This window comes from Notolabrus celidotus, chromosome 2 (genome assembly GCF_009762535.1).
Source record: "Notolabrus celidotus isolate fNotCel1 chromosome 2, fNotCel1.pri, whole genome shotgun sequence".
NCBI classification, from domain to species: Eukaryota; Metazoa; Chordata; class Actinopteri; order Labriformes; family Labridae; genus Notolabrus; species Notolabrus celidotus.
The window spans coordinates 10,536,074-10,556,098 of NC_048273.1; the positions used below are offsets into that span (position 1 = coordinate 10,536,074).

At 45.6% G+C, this 20,025-nt stretch overlaps 1 protein-coding gene across 1 annotated transcript in view; it reads left to right on the top strand.

The window, feature by feature from the left end:
• The first annotated feature begins 15,112 nt into the window (after positions 1-15,112).
• Positions 15,113-20,025, top strand: part of LOC117828644 (disabled homolog 1-like) — a 107,340-nt gene continuing 102,427 nt past the window's right edge. The window contains exon 1 of the mRNA XM_034705836.1: positions 15,113-15,136. The gene's annotated coding sequence lies outside the window, so the exon portion shown is untranslated. The remainder of the gene's footprint in view (positions 15,137-20,025) is intronic.

Sequence of the window (20,025 nt, forward strand, 5' to 3'; positions counted from 1 at the left end):
AATTCTTGTCTGCTTGGCCGCCGTGGTCCTTCAGCTCCTGTTGCCCTTAAAGCTGAAATGAGAGAGGAGCCTTCAGTCCGCCTCTGCAGCCAATTAGAGCGACAGCAGCTCGTCACTGAGGCCCAGCCGAGCGTGTACCCGATCCTGTCTAAACCCAACCCTGCTGCTGAACTACTCGCTGGTTTACAGACCGGCCACATGCAGGAGCGCTGTGTGAAGTGTGAGGGGTCCACAGGGTCTCTGTGCCCCGCCATGCAGAAAGGTTTGTTCCCAGTTTTCTTCAGAGCGGTATTCACCCGAAACCAGACTTCAAGTAAAACCTAAAGTCAGAGAGACCTGAAGGACTGAACAAGGTCTATGTATTCATGTTAGACTATGAGGGATCAAATACTGTGAAAAGAAGGAACGGGACTTATTAATGTGACATCACGGGTCACATGACAGATATTTAATCACTAAAAACCACACCTCAATGACGTAACTGTGCTTGTGAGGGTTCGGGTTTACTGGAGCTGCAGTTCCTCCAGAGTCCACTAGAGCAGAATGGAATGGAACGGATTGAATGGAACAGATCAAAGCAGAATAGAATGGAATGGAACCTATCAAAGGAGAATACAACCAAACAGATCAAAGCAGAATAGAATGGAATGGAACAGATCAAAGCAGAATAGATTGGGATGGAACAGATCAAAGCAGAATAGAATGGAATGGAACCTATCAAAGGAGAATACAACCAAACAGATCAAAGCAGAATAGAATGGAATAGAACAGATCAAAGCAGAATAGATTGGGATGGAACAGATCAAAGGAGAATATAATTCAACGGAACAGATCAAAGCAGAATAGAATGGAATGGAACAGATCAAAGCAGAATAGAATGGAATGAAACAGATCAAAGCAGAATAGATTGAATGGAACAGATCAAAACAGAATAGAACAGATCATATAAGATCAGATCAAAGCAGATTAGTACAGATCAGATCAAGTCAAAGCAGAATAGAATGGAATGGAACAGATCAAAGCAGAATAGAATGGAATGGAACAGATCAAAGCAGAATAGAATGGAACTGAACAGATCAAATGAGACTAGAATGTGTATCCTAATGCTTTGTCCCTCTCTTGTCTGAGCATCAGTTTGGCGCTTTTGAGACCTTGTTTAAACGGCACCTGTGTTACTATGAACTCTGGGAAAGACACAGCCGAGTGTCTGCAAACACACGGACTGAAGGAAACCATGCAATCAGGTGTTAGAGTCTGCATCAGAGCCCTTAAGGACTTAAGATTTGAGAGTGTGAAAGCTGTGAGCCCTCAAACACTTAGCGGGAACGCACCCCTAAGTCCACCAGTGTGTGCATGGAGGCTTGGATTGGACCATGTGTTTCCGTGTGTGTGTGTGTGTGTGTGCGTGTGCGTGTGCGTGTGCGTGCATGTGCGTGTGTCGGTTTCTGGGTTTGTGGAGTCCAGGGGAGGCCCAGCACGGCTTTTCTATCGGGCAGACAAAGTGTGCTGATCACCCAGAGTCAACAGAAGCTAATACAGCCGGGGTTAACCACAAATCCTCCTCTTTCAGGGAGAGACAGTGAGAGAGACAGATTTATAAAAGCTACAGTGAGAAAGGGGAGAGAGAGAGAGAGAGACAGAGAGAGAGGGAGGGAGACGGGCCGAGAGGAGGAGGCGGCTGTAAAGAGTTCTGAAATGCCAGCGTGAAGTGAGAAAATGGTAAACTGACTCACATTTAAGTCTGGTTTATTGATGCTCTGGATTTGAGGAGCTGGCTGATGTGAGTTTCTTTTCAACCTGCAGCGGCGGATCACAGGCCCAGACTCCCGGGGGAGCTACACTTTACCAAACACACCACTCAGACACGGATCGAAATGGAAAATGAAGGATTTTTTTATCCCTGAACAAAACGGCTGTTTGAAATAAACGTCTGTGTGTGTCTGTCTGTGTGAGGCGTACAGGTCAGCAGCTACAGAGAAACCCAGCATATTACTGTCAGACTCACCTTACATCAAACAGCCTCTCATCACTATGCATTAAACCCTGAATTATACATCACAGCTCATGAGTTACACATCTCTGTCTCTGAGCCATGCATGCAGGAGGTTCCTCTGTAGAGCAGTGTGTAGAGATGTTCAGCCTGCAGCTAGAGGAGGAAGACGTTCAGTGAGCAGTCTGTGTGTGCTACAGAACGCAGGGAGGACCAGACTCTACCTCCCCAGACCAGACTCTACCTCCCCAGACCAGACTCTATCTCCCCAGACCAGACTCTATCTCCCCAGACCAGACTCTACCTCCCCAGACCAGACTCTACCTCCACAAACAGACTCTACTTCCCCAACCAGACTGTACCTCCCCAACCAGACTGTACCTCCCCAACAAGACTCTACCTCCCCAACAAGACTCTACCTCCCCAGACCAGACTCTACCTCCACAAACAGACTCTACTTCCCAACCAGACTGTACCTCCCCAACCAGACTCTTCCTCTCCAACCAGACTACTCCTCTCTGACCAGACTCTACCTCCCAAACCAGACTCTACCTCCCCAGACTAGACTCTACCCCACCCCCCCCCCCCCCCCCCCCCCCCCCCCCCCCCCCCCAACCAAACTGCACACAGCACTGCAGGAGCCTCATTAGTTGAGACTCGGCTGTCAATCATGATTTCACACCCCCTCTTTGTCTCTGCCGCTCATGGCTCTTCTTCTGTTGATTAAATGTTTGATGTCTTTAAAGGAACCGTCTTAATTCGACTCCTCTGTGTATGCGACTCTAACTTTAAGCTGTGATTCTATTAAACAGAAGCGTGGAGCAGTCTCAGAGGCAGATTACACACCTGAACACATCAGAAGAATTAGTTGTGTCTGTAAATAGAAAGATGTTTGTTGTTGCTCTGTTTGTTGAGGGGACAGCCTCCCACACAGATCAGAGGAGTGTTTGGGTTTTCACAGGCTCCTGCTGGGACGTGCACATGTTCTGATTCATGTCAGTGAGCAGAGACACACATGAGAAGCCTGCAGTGGTCCTCAGACCTGTGCAGGACTTCTCACTGACCCCCCCCCCCTGACCTGCAGCAGCTCCTGCAGGGTGTATTGATCATGTTGTGTGAGCTGAGCCAAGGGGAACCAGGAGTGATGCTGGTACAAAGCATCAATACAACACAGGGCAGCACACGCCTCTGATGAACTCTCTCACCTCCACCTGCATGTCATCCTCTCTAACACGTCTGTCTTCTTGCTCACACTTGGCTTTAAAATGGAGGTATGAAATCAGAGCTTCGTGGAGCATCCAGAAAACAAGTGAAGATGAATATTCACTGAGGTTTGAACACTGCTATCAGTCAGTTTTTGCTCTGCTGCAGGAGTTGGCCGCTCTGCAAATGAGGTGACGTGAACAGAGATGATGGTTGTCTATTGTTTTGCATCAATGTGGTGATGCAGTCCTATAAACCTGACAGCTGATTATTACACCATCAATCCACAAAACATCTGCATCAGGATCAGCTGACTTCTTGCAGATTCTACAGAAAGTGTTCTGGTTTCTGTCTGTAGTCTGAGTAGTATCAACCAATCAGGTATCAGCAGGCTTTGGTATCTGCAGGAAAAACTGTCTGTATGGAGAGCAAAAGCATGGAGGAACACAATCCAGCATGACGGCTCACATGGTTGTTAATCTGAGGAGGATTTTTTTCTCTCTATAAACAGATATCTGCATGAAGAGCAGCTAACAATCTGTTCTAGATCAAACATTTACACTGAGACATAAATCTGATTGATGCTGAGTCACTAAAGACAACCAGTGTTTAGATTTCCTGACTTCCTGGAATGCAGCATCAGAAATGATGGATCCCACCCCCATTCAACAAACAAACATTGTAAAAGTAGTTTTCTTCTCCTCTTGAGGACTGACCTGACAAAACTTGACTTTTGACTTTTGACTTATTTGCATCATGATGATGTTATTTCAGCAAACTTAAGATCAGTTAATTACAAGAACATCACAAGAACATCAGTTTCTGTTTCAGGTTCATACCGCTGAAGGAAGCCAGACTGAAGCCTCTGTGGAACGCACTGTTTACAGCGAAACTGAGACTAAACACTAACACATGAATGGAAAATCAGTGTATATTTTACCCTCAGCTGGTTGTTTATCTGCTGTACTGAGGAGCATTGTTACTGGAGGTCTTATCGTCCTCAGATGATAGCTGATGGGTTCTCAGATTGTTGTAGTTCTAGTCTATTATGGAGGTGGAGCGCTGACACTCAACACTAACTTCCATGAAACTATATCTGGGTGAACTAACCTGCAGCAGAAACAAGTCAACAGACGGTCTTTTCAGAACTTTTGAGATGCTTATAAACATAATGCATACACTGTTTTTGATAGATGTTGTGGTGCATTTTGGTTTTCCAGAGTGACGAAATATGAAGCCGCATCTGTCTCATTTTTACTACAAGACTTTTGGAAATGTTGTCATGTTCTGATATTTTCTCCTTTTGATACATCCTCTCCTTCCTCCTCTTTGTCTCTCCCTCTCTCTCTCTGTCTCTCTCCCACCCTCTCCCTCCCTCTCTCTCGCAATCACTCACTCTGTCTGTCTGTCACTGTGCGCCCTGCAGTCTGCTGGCTCCCTGAAGCCCTAATCAAGCCTCTGAGCTGATGCACACACAGCAGCGAGCTCAGAGGCTCTGGTATGTTCACTAATAGGGCAGAGGTCTGAGTCTGTCAGCTGTGTCCATAAAGACTTTGGTTTTGTGGTTCTGACAGTATGCCGCTTCTTCTGAGAGACCAGGAGACCTCAGAGCTAATGCGGCAGCACGCCACGGTCACAGGCTAACTGCTAGCTGCTACGCTGTTTGGACGCCTCAGGGGGCTTCCAGAGGAATCCAAGACTCTGTTACAGAAATCTACGGTGGCCCTGAGAGCCCAAAACACTAGAATTTACACATGACAATGCAAGACGACTTAACACAAACACAGAAAGAGGAAATAGTTTTTCATTTGAATCAGTGTGTGTTTTGAAAATTTGCTGCTAGTCTGTACTCTGTGTTTGTGTTAGCTTGTTTTAATCCGACTCAGTCAGCATTTCCACCTTGTCGACTGAATACAGACTCTTTCAGTGAGTGTGAGACGCAGCACATTCATTACCTGGAAGCTCTAACTTTGGGTCTCTGCGGAGAAAGCTGACTTCACGTACGACAGCTGGCCTACCTGACTTTATGCAGCAGCGTTATGGCCGACGTTAGTTACACCATAGTGCTGAGATGAACTAATACATGCAGACAAATCTGTATCAAACTTTGACTCACGGTGAATTAAGGATGTTTTTCTATTGGTTAAAACAGCAGCAGCCTTTGTAACGACACTGATTGACAAACATACAGATCAGTGTTGCAAGCACGGTGCACTGTTTTGGTTTTTCAGTCGGTTCTAACCCAGACCTGTTAGTGTTTTCCGGGACATGCGGTCACCATAAGTTAAACTATTAACGATGCCATTTGTTGCCAAACTCTGCATGTTTGGATTATCAGTTAGCATTTAGCATTTGGTTGTATTCTTTAACTTGTTTTTGTTAAGAAGTTAAATTGTGTTGTAGCTGTGAAAATGTTGTTTTTTTGTTCCATTTTGGAAAAAAAGAACTTTTACTGAACGCTGCTCTTGTGTTGTCTGCACTCCAAGTCTGTACAACACGATGATGTGGTTTAAGAGAGGATGAATGATGCTTAAAGTGAAGCAAATATGCATCGCCACATCATCCTGCATGGTGACTTGTCTGACTCCTCCCCCTCTATCTCCTGCCCCTCTTCTTGCTCTCTGTGACTCTACACCATCGTAGACCATCTAGACCATTTACCGTTTACTGAATGAACATCATGCTGTGTTGAAGAAGAAACTAGAGATTGAGACCATAAACTCATTTTCTCACAGACTGATTTTCAAACCCTGGAAGCTGCCCCTCTCTATGTCTTCTTCTTCTTCTTCTTCTTCTTCTTCCTAACACTCCTCCTTCTCTTCTTCCCTGGGACTCTTGCCTCCATCCCTTCCTCCCTTTCCTCCCCTCTCGCCATGCAGGCTGCAGCTCAGGTACTTTGAATATGTAGATGTGAGGTATGAATGATTAATTAGGGTGATGCATGGGGACCCAGAGAGCTATACCACCTCTGTGCAGATATCTAATGACCACAGCTGATTAGCATAGATCTTAACCTCGGCCCAGCGGTGTAAACTGACCCACTTACAGCAGAGTCCACTTTCGATGAATGCACAGAAACCGGAGAGCAGCAGAGGTGATCAATAAAACCTGACGGCTGTAACGTGACGCAGTGACAGTTTGGTGATTTCCAGTCGGCTAAAGTCTCAGCAGCCTGAATGTTTCCGTCTCTGTGGGGCTGTTGGGGAACGCCAGGGTCAACACGTGTGTTAGCTGATGTATTAGCCCGGCTTAAAGGCTGACACCTAACATATATTTTACACACAGGGTCAGCGGGATCGATCCTTTTCCACCGCACTGACCGGTTTGATTTTCTCTCTGGTCTAATTGGGCACAAGGGAGAGGCTGTTGGGGACGAAGGACCGGAGAATGATAGCTCCTGACGTGATGCAGAGAAACACTAAATACTTTAAAGAAGACAGAAATTACAGAGGCATGTTTTTATAAATCAGTGGGGGAGACACAAATAAACACAAAGTTCTGTCTTATTCATCCTGGTAATCAGTTTCACATTAGGGCTTCTGTCAGCCGCAGGAGGGACACAGGATTCAATCATGATAATAACCCTGATGTTTAATCTTCTGCTGCTGGAGTTTAGCAGAAAACAAACCTTCTGTTAGGAGCCGAGCGTCCTTCTCTCTGCAGGAGCCGCTGACGAGGAGCGAGCAGAGACGCAGTGATTGAAACCAGTCAGGAGAGAGTTTAGCTCGGTTAAGTTGAATTTGATAGCCTCCAAACTGTGAGGACATTTACATATTTTTAATTAAACAAGGGTTTTCACTCAGAGATGATCTGACGCAGCTTGTCACGTCCTGTACCGTGGAGTTAACTAATTAATATCCGCCTGGACTCGTCAGCGTTTGTCTGATCAGGAAACTGAACCAGTCTCAGCCTCCTGAGGAAACTTACTGCTGTGTGTGTGTGTGTGTGTGTGTGTGTGTGTGTGTGTGTGTGTGTGTGTGTGTGTGTGTGTGTGTGTGTGTGTGTGTGTGTGTGTGTGTGTTTGTGTGTGTGTGTGTGTGTGTGTGTAAACTACATGTTACTGTTATGTGCAGTGAATTTACATACCCCCTCTCAGCAAATATTCCTCTGCACGTCTTTCCCTTGACCAATCACACCTTTGCAGAGCGGTTGCCATGACAGCCTTCTAGCCTCAGCCTCTGCAGGGCTGCCAGAGGTGTGTGTGTGTGCGTGGGTGTAAGAGAGAGAGTGTGTGTGTAACTGTGTGTGGGTCCGGGCTTGCATTTTTGTGTTCCTGCCTTAAATGTGTTGCCAAGAAAAATGCAGTGAGCAGTGATAAGGTTTCAGTTTACAGTAGTCCTCTGTCTGTGTGTGTGTGTGTGTGTGTGTGTGTGTGTGTGTGTGTGTGTGTGTGTGTGTGTGTGTGTGTGTGTGTGTGTGTGTGTGTGTGTGTGTGTTTGTATGTGTATGTCTGCTCTTATCTGTGTGTGCCATGAACACGGCCTTGCTGTGGAGGAAGGTATCCCTTCCTGTCTGACGGTAGCTCAGAGCTGCAGAAGCAGAAACATGTGTCTGAATTCAGTCGGTCCATATCTCTGATCAGATTTCAGGATCCTGACGGGTCGAATAAAGGAACTGTTCAAATCAGTGAGATGAGAAATGAGTACTGTTACCTTCTGTAAACCGCAGGGGGCGCTCTCTGTCATCGCATCTCTTCTGTCTGTAGCTGAACTGAGACGTGCAGACGTCAGCGGGTAAAGATCGTACAGCTGAGGATGCACCGACAAAGAGGATCAGACCTCCTTTTAACATTTTTATATTCATACATATCAGACTGATGTCTATGGATAAACTATCAGACGATCTCTCTCTCTACTCCTGGTGTTCGTGTTGAGAAGTTTCTCCACACCTGAGAGGTAGAGACAGATAGATGATATGATAGAGTATTAGTTTGCGTCTCTTCCTATAACACTAATACAGCCAACATTTCATCTGCAGGTTCCACTGACTCCAGTAACTTTACCATCTTTTAAAAACAGTTTGTTATCACAATAATAAATAAAGTAACCTCATTGCAAAGCAGTAAAAAGGTAAAATATTACCCTCTTAAAGAACAGTTTTAAGGTTTGTTTCCACAAACTGAGCATTCTGTGCTAGCAGCACCCACAACCTCAGATTCAGAGAGCTTCTCATTAATGCTGACTGATGCTTGATTTCATAAGATGTCTCACATGACTTCCTTTTCTCTTGTTAGTGATCAATCACTCTGTTTTATAAAGCTCTGTTTGCTTCATGGGAAGTTTTACAAAGAAATACTAAAAATAATGAGCGGTGTCCTGACGTCTGCAGCTGGATACGAGTCCGTTAGTTTCTCCTCCAACACTGACAAAGTTAAAATCAGGGGTCCTCAGGAGTCCCGCCCCTTCTTGTTTCTGATTGGTCGATAATGAGGAAGTGACATTGACCATTACAGTGGTGTTCTAAGAGATTGACTGAGAGAGCGCAGAGACAAACACAGCTGATGATAACATGTTGGTGTTTAAAGTGTTGACCTGCATTTGAAAAAACATGGCTCCTTAGTAGAAGGGTCCAGATGTGAATTTAAAATGAGTAGATATTTTATGAAACAAGAACATGTTTCAGTTTAAATCTGATATGATGTGTTTGATCTATTTTCAGTTAATAACCATCACACTGATTTTATCAGTGTCTCACACAGAAACCTTCAACACGGCCTCAGATCAGAGCTCAGGTTTAACACAGACTGGAAACTGGTACAGCCCACATTATTCCCTTTGGCTTTCACTGCCTCAGATTCCTTTAAAAATGGAAATACTGGTGAAACACACATACACACACACACACACACACACACACACACACACACACACACACACACACACACACACACACACACACACACACACACACACACAAGAACACACATAATAGATGTCAAAAAGATCTGTTTGGTTTTCTCCCCGAGGCAGCTGAGAGACGAATACTTAATCACACGTACACAGGCGGAGGAAAACACATTTCTGTAGATATACTACTGCCCCAACACACACACACACACACAAACACACACACACACACACACACAAACACAGGCGTGTGAGAGCCAGGCTGTGGGGAGACTGCACAATGACTCTCAGGTCCTGTAAGTGTTTGAGAGAAAGGAAAAGCACCAGAGGTGGAGGAGGAGGAGGGATCAGGGAGGTGTGGGCGCGGGGGCAGTCTGGGGTCAATTAGTATTCATAAAAGACAAATGAATCCATGGCTGCGGCCTAATACCAATTACTTTTGATCACCTAATCAATTAGAGTTGGTTAGGGTTACTGTAGCTAAATAGAAAATTAACTGCGACATTCACCATCGGCGTCCAGATGACTTTTCATCAGCCTCCACATCGGACATGTTAATTTCCTCATCAAGGTGGAGAATGAAGAAAGCTCACACACACACACACACACACACACACACACACACACACACACACACACACTCTCACACACCGCTCAGTTATTACAGGCCCTTTATTAAATATCCCTGTGGCCCTTTAATAGACAAATAGCATCTGATTCTATCAGGCGGAGAGCGAGTCGGAGAGCGAGGGAGGGGAGAGAATTAACGCAGTCCTCGGTGGCACGGAGAATATGCAGCTCTGAGAGACAGAGTAAATGAGTAATTCAGAACTGATTGATTGTACAAGAGAGAGTGAGAGATGGAGACTGAGAGGGAGCGAGTGAGGAGGAGGAGGAGGAGGAGGGTGGATAAAAAGGGCCATAGATTGCAACAGAGGGGGAGGGAGATGGAAGGTAGAGATGTGATAGATGGCTGGAGAGAGAGAGAGAGATGGAGAGAGAGAGAGCGAGATGGAGTCAGTCCCAGAACCTCTGCTGGATGGTTATTAAGCTTGTCTCTGTGTGTCTGCTCTTACTGCACCCTTTTCCATCTCCAGCCTCGTTTGAGTCCAGCCATCGCCTAGGGCGTGAGGAAGAGGAGTGGCAGCTATCAGGTCAGGTCTAGGGAGGGGAAAAGCCCTGTGGTTAGTATTCCCCGAGTGTTTGAGAAGGAGGAGGAGGAGGAGGAGGAGGAGGAGGAGGGCGTCTGACAGGGCAGTGAGAGGATATCTGGATGATGAAGGTTTAATTTAGCTAAAACCAAACAGTGCTCTACATTTAGATGACAATCATCTCACAGAAATGGAGGAGATGAGGATGAGAAGTTCAGCCTGTATTAGGACACAATGATGGCCAACTTCTCTGTATTACCGGCGTACCCAGAGGTTACCTGTAAACGACTCTGAGCCAATATTTCATTGCATGTTTGGCCCTACAATCAATTGAAGAAGCCACCAGCTCCAGCTTTAAGAGGATTTATACTGATGTTCTTGTGATGTTCTTGTAATTAATGGGTCTTAAGTTTGCTGAAAAACAACATTATGATGCTGATTAGTCAAAAGTCAAGTTTTGTCAGGTCTGTCCTCAAGAGGTGAAGAAACCTACTTTTACAATGTTTGTTTGTTGAATGGAGGTGGGATGCATTATTTCTGATGCTGCGTTCCAGGAAGTCAGGAAATCTAAACGCACCTTGTCTTTAGTGACACAGCATCAAGCTGATTTGTGTAACAGTGTAAATGTTTGATATAGAACAGATTGTTAGCTGCTCTTCAAGCAGATATCTGTTTATAGAGAGAAAGAAATCCTCCTCAGATTAACGACCATGGGAGCCACCATTACGCTGGATTGTGTTCCTCCTGCTTTTGCTCTCCATACAGACTGTTTTTCCTGCTGACACCTGATTGGTCAATAGGCTATCAGAGGACGAAAGAAAGAGACAAGAACACTTACCATACACAGAAATCAGACCTCTGTGTACTGAATTTACAATAAGAAACATTTTTTAGATGAATCGTAGAATCACCAGACCAAAGTGAGTCAAGAACTTACATTTATGTTGCTGTTTTCAATCTGCACTAACTAAACTGTCTCTGGATGAAGCTGAGTAGAAATGAAGCTGACATGACCTGTAGTTTAATTTAACACAAAGACATTTGACACCACATTATAACAGCTAACACTGAGCATGTGTGCGTTATTGATTGCTTGTTTATTATTGACCGGACCTTTCTTGCCGCTGGCAGCAATCTTAGCCATCTTGCCTTGGTGTTGGGTCTCTGTTCATAATTTGACATAGAGTACGGTCTAGACCTCCTATGTTTGTAAAAGCGTCTTGAGATCAAGTTTGTTATGATTTGGCACTATACAGATAAAGATTGATTGATTGATTGATTGATTGATAGATAGATTGGTTGTTTACAAAAAGCCTCACATTGGACGAGCAGTCAGCGTGGCCCAGCTGAGGGCAGGTCAGCTGGAAATCAGTGGCTGCACGTGAAAGAGCACATAAAGGGCTGATCTCATGGTTCAAGTCCTCGTTGACCTTTAAGATATAAAACAGGAACAGCTTAAGGGATATCACTGCTGACTTTTTATCTGTCACAGGCTTCTTTAAAGTTTTAAAGAGCTGAACTTTGGGCCGAGACATTTAGGACTCCTCATACTGCTCCATGTTCAGTCCTCTGGCACACCAAGGGTCACGTTAGGGGAGGACCTTTCATATCTCAGGTTTTAATGTCTGCAGAACAAAGTAAACCTCATCTACAGCACCTTAGGTTTATAGTGTACCAACGTGGGATCAAATAATGTCTTCATTTTGTGAGCAGACTTCCATAAGGAGATGCCGTGTGCAGTAAGGACTTACAGAGAGCGTACATTTCAACAGTTTTGTTTATTATCACACCCTTTATGTACCTGTCATGATCGACCTGAGTGTCAGAGTCTGATGACACCACGATGCACCAGCCTCAATCTCTGCTCCTGTAACACTCATCCTTTCATTGAGACCTGGGGATGTAGTGGCTCATTGGTCAGTCGTAATAAACACAAGCACCACAGAAGAAGAAAGCAGCGCTGTAACAAGATGATCCTCGCTCCTTGTTTTAGTGCAGGAAGCTGAATGGACTTCAAAATAAAATACATGCCAACTACGACCAAAGATGATGACTTTGAATAAGTGTGTATGTGCATGTATCTGAATTTTAATTCAGCCATGTGTGTGTGAGCAGAGCTGGTGTGTGCGTGCGGACAGGTGGCAGTGTTATTCCTCCAGGTGTCTCTTCATCCCGTCCAGCTCTGTATGTATGAGCCTCACAGCTCCACGTGTGACATGTGTGGATCACACCCAGACAGACGCTGGCGTGAAATTATCTTCATTCCTGCAGATTCCCTCCCCCCCTGCCCTCCGTGTCTCCCCCTCTCTGTAATCTGCTTCCTCCCACTCTCCATCCTCTCCACCCGGCGAGTCTCTGAGGCCGGCAGTCGAGACGCATGCTGCAGTATTGATGTGGACAGTTAGTTTGCTCGTCCTCGTATATAGTGCTTCCTGTCTAATTAGTGTCGAAGGAGAGGAGCCCATGTTTGTGTGTGTGTGTGTGTGTGTGTGTGTGTGTGTGTGTGTGTGTGTGTGTGTGTGTGTGTGTGTGTGTGTGTGTGTGTGTGTGTGTGTGTGTACATGTGTGTCCTAGCCTCTGCTCTCTTATCTCCGAGCTCTCATTAACCAGGCTTTGTTTTCCTTAGCTTCATTAGCATTCCCATGACAGCGGTTGTTACCTCTGCACTAGGCTAAATGCTAGGCTGAGTGTTAGCTGTGAGAAGAGGGTCTAGCCATCAACATTAGCTTGTTTATAGTGTCTAAGTGTTTGTAAGTGCTTGGACATGGCTTCCTCTAATAGCTCTCTGGCTGTGTTTCTACATATAAAACACATTGCTCCTCCTGCAGAGAGTGTGCTCGCCCCGCTAACACCTGAGGCTGAGTCGTCTGTGCCCACAAGGAGTCCTGGCTGTTCCATTAACACGAGGCCAGCATCTGTACAGATGAGTCCCTGCAGCTGTAGGACACTCTCTAATAGTGCAGTCTGTTACATCGCTCCTCCGCCAGCATAAAGAAACAGGACGGCGTGGAGGATCACCAGGAAGAGCGTGGGGGAGGTGGAAGAGGTAAAGATGGAGGAGGGGTGCAGGAGGATGTTTTAGGGGTCCTGGTATGTGTTCCTCATTACAGTGAGGTATCCTCAGGGGATCATCCCATGATAGAGGGAGGTATGTAAAGGAGACGGGCCGTGACAGGAGAACACCTGTGCTGAGGTGACGTGGGAGTGAGGGGGTAATGATCACCATGGAGACGGTGTAACAGCAAGACGAGGGGGTAGCACAGTCCCAGAGGATGGGCTCAAAGGTTGGATGTTCTGCAATTCGCCCACCCATCCTCCATCCACCCATCCTCCTCATCCTCCTTCTCCAACCTACTCTTCCTCTTCCTTCATCCTCCTCCTCAGACTAGGACCAAAACTACCAAACCAAACACCGTTCTGATGTTTATATGTTTGCAGTACTCCATTTAGGGTTCTCCTCGTGACCCTGAATGGAGTACTGCAAACATATAAACATCAGCACTATCCCAGCTGTCGTTGGGTGAGAGGCAGTGTACACCCTGCACAGGTCACCAGCCTATCACAGGGCTAACATGTAGAGACAAACAACCACCCACACACACACATGCACACACAAACACACCTACAGACAATGTAGGGTGAACCGTGTCTTTGGACTGAGCAGAGAACAAACAAATACATGGAGAACAGAAAGGCTCTGCCCAGTCAGGGGTCTGAACCAGAAAACTTCTTACTGTGAGGAGACAGTGATAACCATCACCAACCATCACCAATCAGCAGTCGTTTATTAAACTGTCTTGCCGATGTAGTCCATAGAAATTATGATGGACAGTACTTCTCCATTTCCCCCATTATCAGGAAGTGAAGCCAAAATGCCGCCTCAATGGGTCCTGACATATGAACCCGGTTACATGTCATGAGGAGAAGCTACCTGGCTGTAGGTTATGTAAAGTTCATGATGTCACAACCCCTCTTTTTATATCATCAATAACTGATTAAAAGTAAACAGAAACATGAACACTGAGACATGAATCAGCATGATAAGAACTAACTATAATGACAGAAACCAGGTTTGACAAACATTTATTTGAACTGGGTTTTACCACTTTGACCCATGTCCCATCTGTTAACATGGAGGAGGCGGGGCTTATGACCTTCACTTTTGGGGAAACTGTTGTGCCATCCATTTTTTCATTCCCTCTATGTGAGAGCATGAAAACCAGAGTTAAACACAACAATAAATTGAGCTGTAAAGGTGTTCACTTTGTTGTACTTTATTTTAACATGTCTCATTGTTTTCTTGTTGTTAAGTTGAGTTTGTATTCTGAAAACACAAAAAGTTTTTTTAAATCGCATCATCTGAAACATTTTAGTAAAAGACTGTTCACACACAGACTGTTCCGTCTGTCAGCTGATTGGCTTTAACACATTCTGCCTTTTCCAGCACATCGTCATGGGATCATCACTCTTTGTATTTCCTTGTTTTATATTCCTGTTTTTATTTTATATTTCTTGTTCCTTGTGTTCATGTTTTCTTTTTACCTCTGTGTTTGTCTTAAGTCATTATTTAGTCTCCCTGAGTTATTGTACAGTCTTCATTTATGTCATATTTTCATATTTAACCGTGTCCTTGTTTGTGAAGTGTTTCCTGTTCAATTTTGAAAGTTCCGGCTCCCTGTGTTTCATACCTTGTGTTTCCCTCCACTTTTGATTGCAGCTGATTAGTTTCACTTGTACACGTGTGTGTGTGTGTGTGTGTGTGTGTGTGTGTGTGTGTGTGTGTGTGTGTGTGTGTGTGTGTGTGTGTGTGTGTGTGTGTGTCCTCACCTGCAGCTCAGTGTGTGTTTAGTCTCTGTGGTGGATCATGAATCTACTTTCAGTGCTCTTTGTGGACTACCTTCATGTGCTCCTGGTGGTTTCAGCTGGACCTTCTTGGACATTTTGAAGTAAGTTTGATCTTCAGATGAATCTTCAGTCTGCATGTTGGTCCTCCTGCTGTGTGTCTTACCCACAGTGACAGACCTCAGCTATAGAGAGCAGTTACTCAGGGGCCAAGGTTTACAGTTAGCTGGGGAGGGGAGACAGTACCTGAGTCTGGACTGTTCCCTGTGTTGGTGCTGAATCTGTTTCAGGTGAAACTAAAGGTCTGATCCTTGTTGCATGAAGACTCAAGTGTTCGTGTGTTGCTTTAGTCTGCTCTGTGACCTACAGGAACAAAGAAACTATAATGCCTTCGACATCTTTAAATTCAGTCTTTGTGATCAAGTATCAGATAAATAAGTGTGCATATCTTTGCTCACCCTGTGCAGGCTGCAGAGACCTCAGACTGCTCTGCAGCAGAAGTTGTGCGGGTTTGGTCTTCTCTGCCTGGTTCCTCTTTGTTTTATTTTATTTTATTTAACCTTTATTTAACCAGGTGAGTTAATTGAGAACCAATTCTCATTTGCAATAACGACCTGGCGAGGAGGCAACACAGGTGGCATGACAATAAATAAAAGACAAAACAAGAAACAGAGAGGACATACATAGAAACCTAGAGACAGAACAATACAATACAAAAATATGACAGCAGTGAACAACTTAAAAGCAATTGCTCCCTCTGAAGTTTCTGCAGACTCTCTCTGAGATGAACGTGGACGTGGAGTTAGTCTCAGTGCTGCTGTATGTTAGCATGTAGCTTTAAAATGAAGCAGAGAGTGTTGAGCTCTCTGAAGCTCTGTCTGTGTGAGTGAATCAGAGTCAGAGCGAGGCCGTGGTCAAGAGGCTGGAGCTTCAGTGAGATGGAGGAGCTTCAGAGAGAGACGGATGACTCCATCACGCAGGAAGTGATGCAGCCACAACACGCCGGCCTGCTCCTCCGTCTGCTGTCAGAGGAACGTTACTGTGCAGACGTGTGAGTAATTATGCAGAGAGCTGTCATACCTTCTATCCATCCTCTTCATCCTCCTCTTCCTCTCTCACCCCACCCACTGCTTCTGTCCGTCAGCTGCTCCATGTTCACAAAGGCTAAAGTGGTCATTATTCCCAGCTCAGGCCTGTTTGCTGTGAAAGAGCTCGCTCTGTGCTAACAAGCGTTCAGAGACGCTATTGGCACAGCGATTAGCATAGCGATTAGCAAAGCTCTTTCACATGTTAACCTGTCATAATGCACACGCACCTCTCTAAGGACCCCCGCCGTGACAGAACACTTCAGGAGAGACGTGTGCTTCGTCGTACGCGAGGAAGAGATGGAAGAAGAGAAACCTCTTTATTCTCTCACAAGCTGCTGATTTTCAGATTTTATCTATGGATCGAGGAGTTTAAACCTGATCAGAGTGACCAAAGTCTAGATCATTCACAAACATCTCCTTCCTGCAGCACAGCAGAGTCGGAGCTCCTCCATCAGAACATGTTAAGCCTGAAGAACTTTAAGAGTCTGCTCACACAGAGACACATTCAACAGTAAACAGTGAACTTGTTGTTCTCTGCAGACGTGAAATCAGCGTTTAGGCAAGTGAAATCTCAAACTTTTGAAACCTGATTCCAGAGTGGACTCTTGAAAACTCTGTCCCTGCTGTTGGTGTGTAACCTGTCAAAACAAAGAGGTTCACAGTGAGCAAGCAGGAGGATGATGACAACGAAGGTGCAACAATTGCATCTTCTTCCTCTTCTCCTTGTTCTCACTGCTCTGCTAGAGACAGCAGGAAGTATCCAGGAGAAGTCACAGCAGGCGAGTGATGATGTTTGTATCATGTGACCGCTGTGAGCTCTGAGGAGTGAGGTGTTACAGGAAGAATAAAAACACCTGAGGGTGAAGAAAGAGCAGAGCAGACATCTGCGCATCATCTGTCTGCTCGTAGCTCTGATATATAAACTGTCATCATGGCGTCGCTCTCTGTTAGAGCCTCAGTGAGATGCCTCCAACGTGACGGAGGATGAAGCAGCAGATGTGCGTCTCTTTGGATCCCATCAGGGCTGACAGTTAATAATTAGCGGTTTGACTAATAGACAGGTGGGTGTGGCTAATCATCAAATGGGTGTGGCTAGCTGACACGTCGGTGTGGCTAACGGTCTGGTGGGTGTGATGTAACAGTTTGTCAGGAGGTCAGAAGCTCCCCACAGCTCCTCCACTTTGTGTTCAGGTGAATCCAGAGTCAGGCTGAGTCAGCGTTTCCAACATGGCGTCCAAAGTTTAGCTTCAAACGTCTCTTAAGAAAACCAGATCATGATGAGACGACGTCCATATTTTACACAGACTGTGGTCCGGAGACTGAGACGTAGATGATGATAGATATAAGAACTCCTACAGACACACACCTGTGATCCACGTGGACAGGACTGTGACCTCTGTGATAAGAACAACACACACATAAGTTAAATTTTAGATTCCACACACAGTAATAAACATGATTCTGTCAGGACTGATCAAAACAAACATTCAGACGTTATCACTTTAATCACTGATTGATTAATGAGCGTCAGTCCTCCGAATCACAGAAACGTGTTTCCTCCTCTCCTCCGTGTCAGCCCATCGAGCTCTTCATCTCAATATCATGTCCTCTTCATGCTCAATACGTCCCCAAGGATCCACTCACTGATGGAGAGCCCGTCTCACTGATGGATGTGCACACAAACACAGACACAGACAGACACACACACACACACACACACACACACACGGAGCACAAAGTGGCCATATACCGTTATAATGTTATTTCAACAGCATGGCCAGTGACCCTCTAAAGAGGATCCCCGCTGTGTGTGTGTACACATAACCTCAATAATTCACAAACACACACTCACACACGCACATGCACGCACACACGGGTCTAAATAATGTAGGGTGGTCTGGCCTGCAGGCCGATCGTCTCTGACCAAGCACACAAACATTCATCAGCTCATTAATAATTCAGTCGTCTCAATAACTCAGTTCAGTTTGTTTGCATTCACCTCAGAGTCTGCATCAACACTCACACTCACGCACGCACGCACGCACGCACACACACACACACACACACAAACACACACACACACACACACAGTGTGATGTGAGGGATGTGTTTCTGTGATCGGACTCATGAAGCTGCAGGAAGAAGGCTCTGTCTTTGTTTGTGATCCATCCTGTAGACTGAAGACCTGCTCTGGTTTTAGTGACCTCATAAACTCCAAACCACTTCCAGCAGGTCCCGTCAGACCGTCACACTGCTCCTCTGTTCTCATTTCAGCTGTTTGTTTATTTTGAAATTTAATGTAAATCCTAAAGATGCAGTTATGATATAAAATCATCCCTCCTTGATCTGATGAAGTCTGACCCTAACATGCTCCTCTCTCTCTGAAACCTCATCGTCTCATACTTTCTTTTAAAAGCTTGAAATATGAAAATGTATTTAATGTGTTCCATGATCGAGCTGTCCTCTGATTTACAAGAGAACCAACATGGAGACTAGAGCTCTGAAGACCTGGGACATGAGCGCGTGGTCCAGGTAGACCTGATAACAGCTGACTGTGTGAGCCGGGCTGCAGCAGCTCCTGTGAGGCGGGCCCACAGACTCAAAGCAGGATTATGATAGTAAAAAGACTGATAGTCTCCTTTCAGCAGCAGCTGTGGGAGCGAGTGAAATGAAATGCTATGATAATTCAGAGCGGTTAAGTGGAGGGGATCTCTGTGTGTATGCATGATGGAATTATTGAGAGAGATCCAGGAGAAGGTGAGAGGAGACAGAGAGAGCAGAGAGCAGTAAATGGAGAGAGAGAGAGAGAGGTAAAGGGAGGAATAGAGTAAAACGCTAAGCGCAGGGTGCTGCATGTCGGCGGGTATCAGGGGGAGTATTTGGTGGCCGGGAGCCAGTATGAGCGAGATGAGGGGAGGCGAGCCTGCAGAGCCAATAAATTACGGGCCTTCAAGCCCCACTTTACATTAATGGAATGTGCAGCGCTGCTCCCTGCAGTCGGCCGCTCAGATTAAAGAGTCAGGAAATGGCTGTGGACAGATTCTCCCCGGCTCTGACTCCCTGTGTGAGATAGGCCTTCAGCTCCCACAGCAACCAGAACCAGGACACGGGTCTGAGCGGACACAGAGGTCCAATATGAGACCTCTTGATCTGTTTCATTCTATTCTGCTTGGATCTGTTCCGTTCTATTCTCCTCTCTGCAGATTGATTTGATATGAAATGTGTGATCAGGTTGTCCCTGGTTTTTATTTCTATTGTTATTGGGTTTCAGCCAATCAGAATCAAGTATTGAGCACAGTCAGGGAATAACCTGCTGTAAACAGGTGAGTTGTATATAAATTCAGCTGTACAGTTGTCATGAAGAGAGAAATGAGCTATAGAGACCCAAACTACTTTTGTTCCAGGCTGTAAACATGTTTATTCCTGCTGTAACATTTGAACATGGGGCTCTATGGGGACTGACTCACTGCAGGAAACACACTCTAGTGGACACTGGAGGAACTGCAGGAGAGAGACTTTAGTGGACACTGGAGGAACTGCAGGAGACACACGAGGGACTGCAGGAGAGACAATCTAGTGGACACTGGAGGAACTGCAGGAGACACACTCTAGTGGACACTGGAGGAACTGCAGGAGACAGACTTTAGTGGACACTGGAGGAACTGCAGGAGACACACAAGGGACTGCAGGAGAGACACTCTAGTGGACACTGGAGGAACTGCAGGAGACACACTCTAGTGGACTCTGGAGGAACTGCAGCTTCATGCTCTTGTGTGTTGGCCTGATTTCAGCCCTGTAGGTTTCTGATCAGACCCTCAGGTGTCTCTTTCTTGTGATCAAGAGCTCAGACTTCAGAGCTGCAGAGACAGAAAGGTGTGTTTTAGGCCTCAGCAGTAATCCGGGCT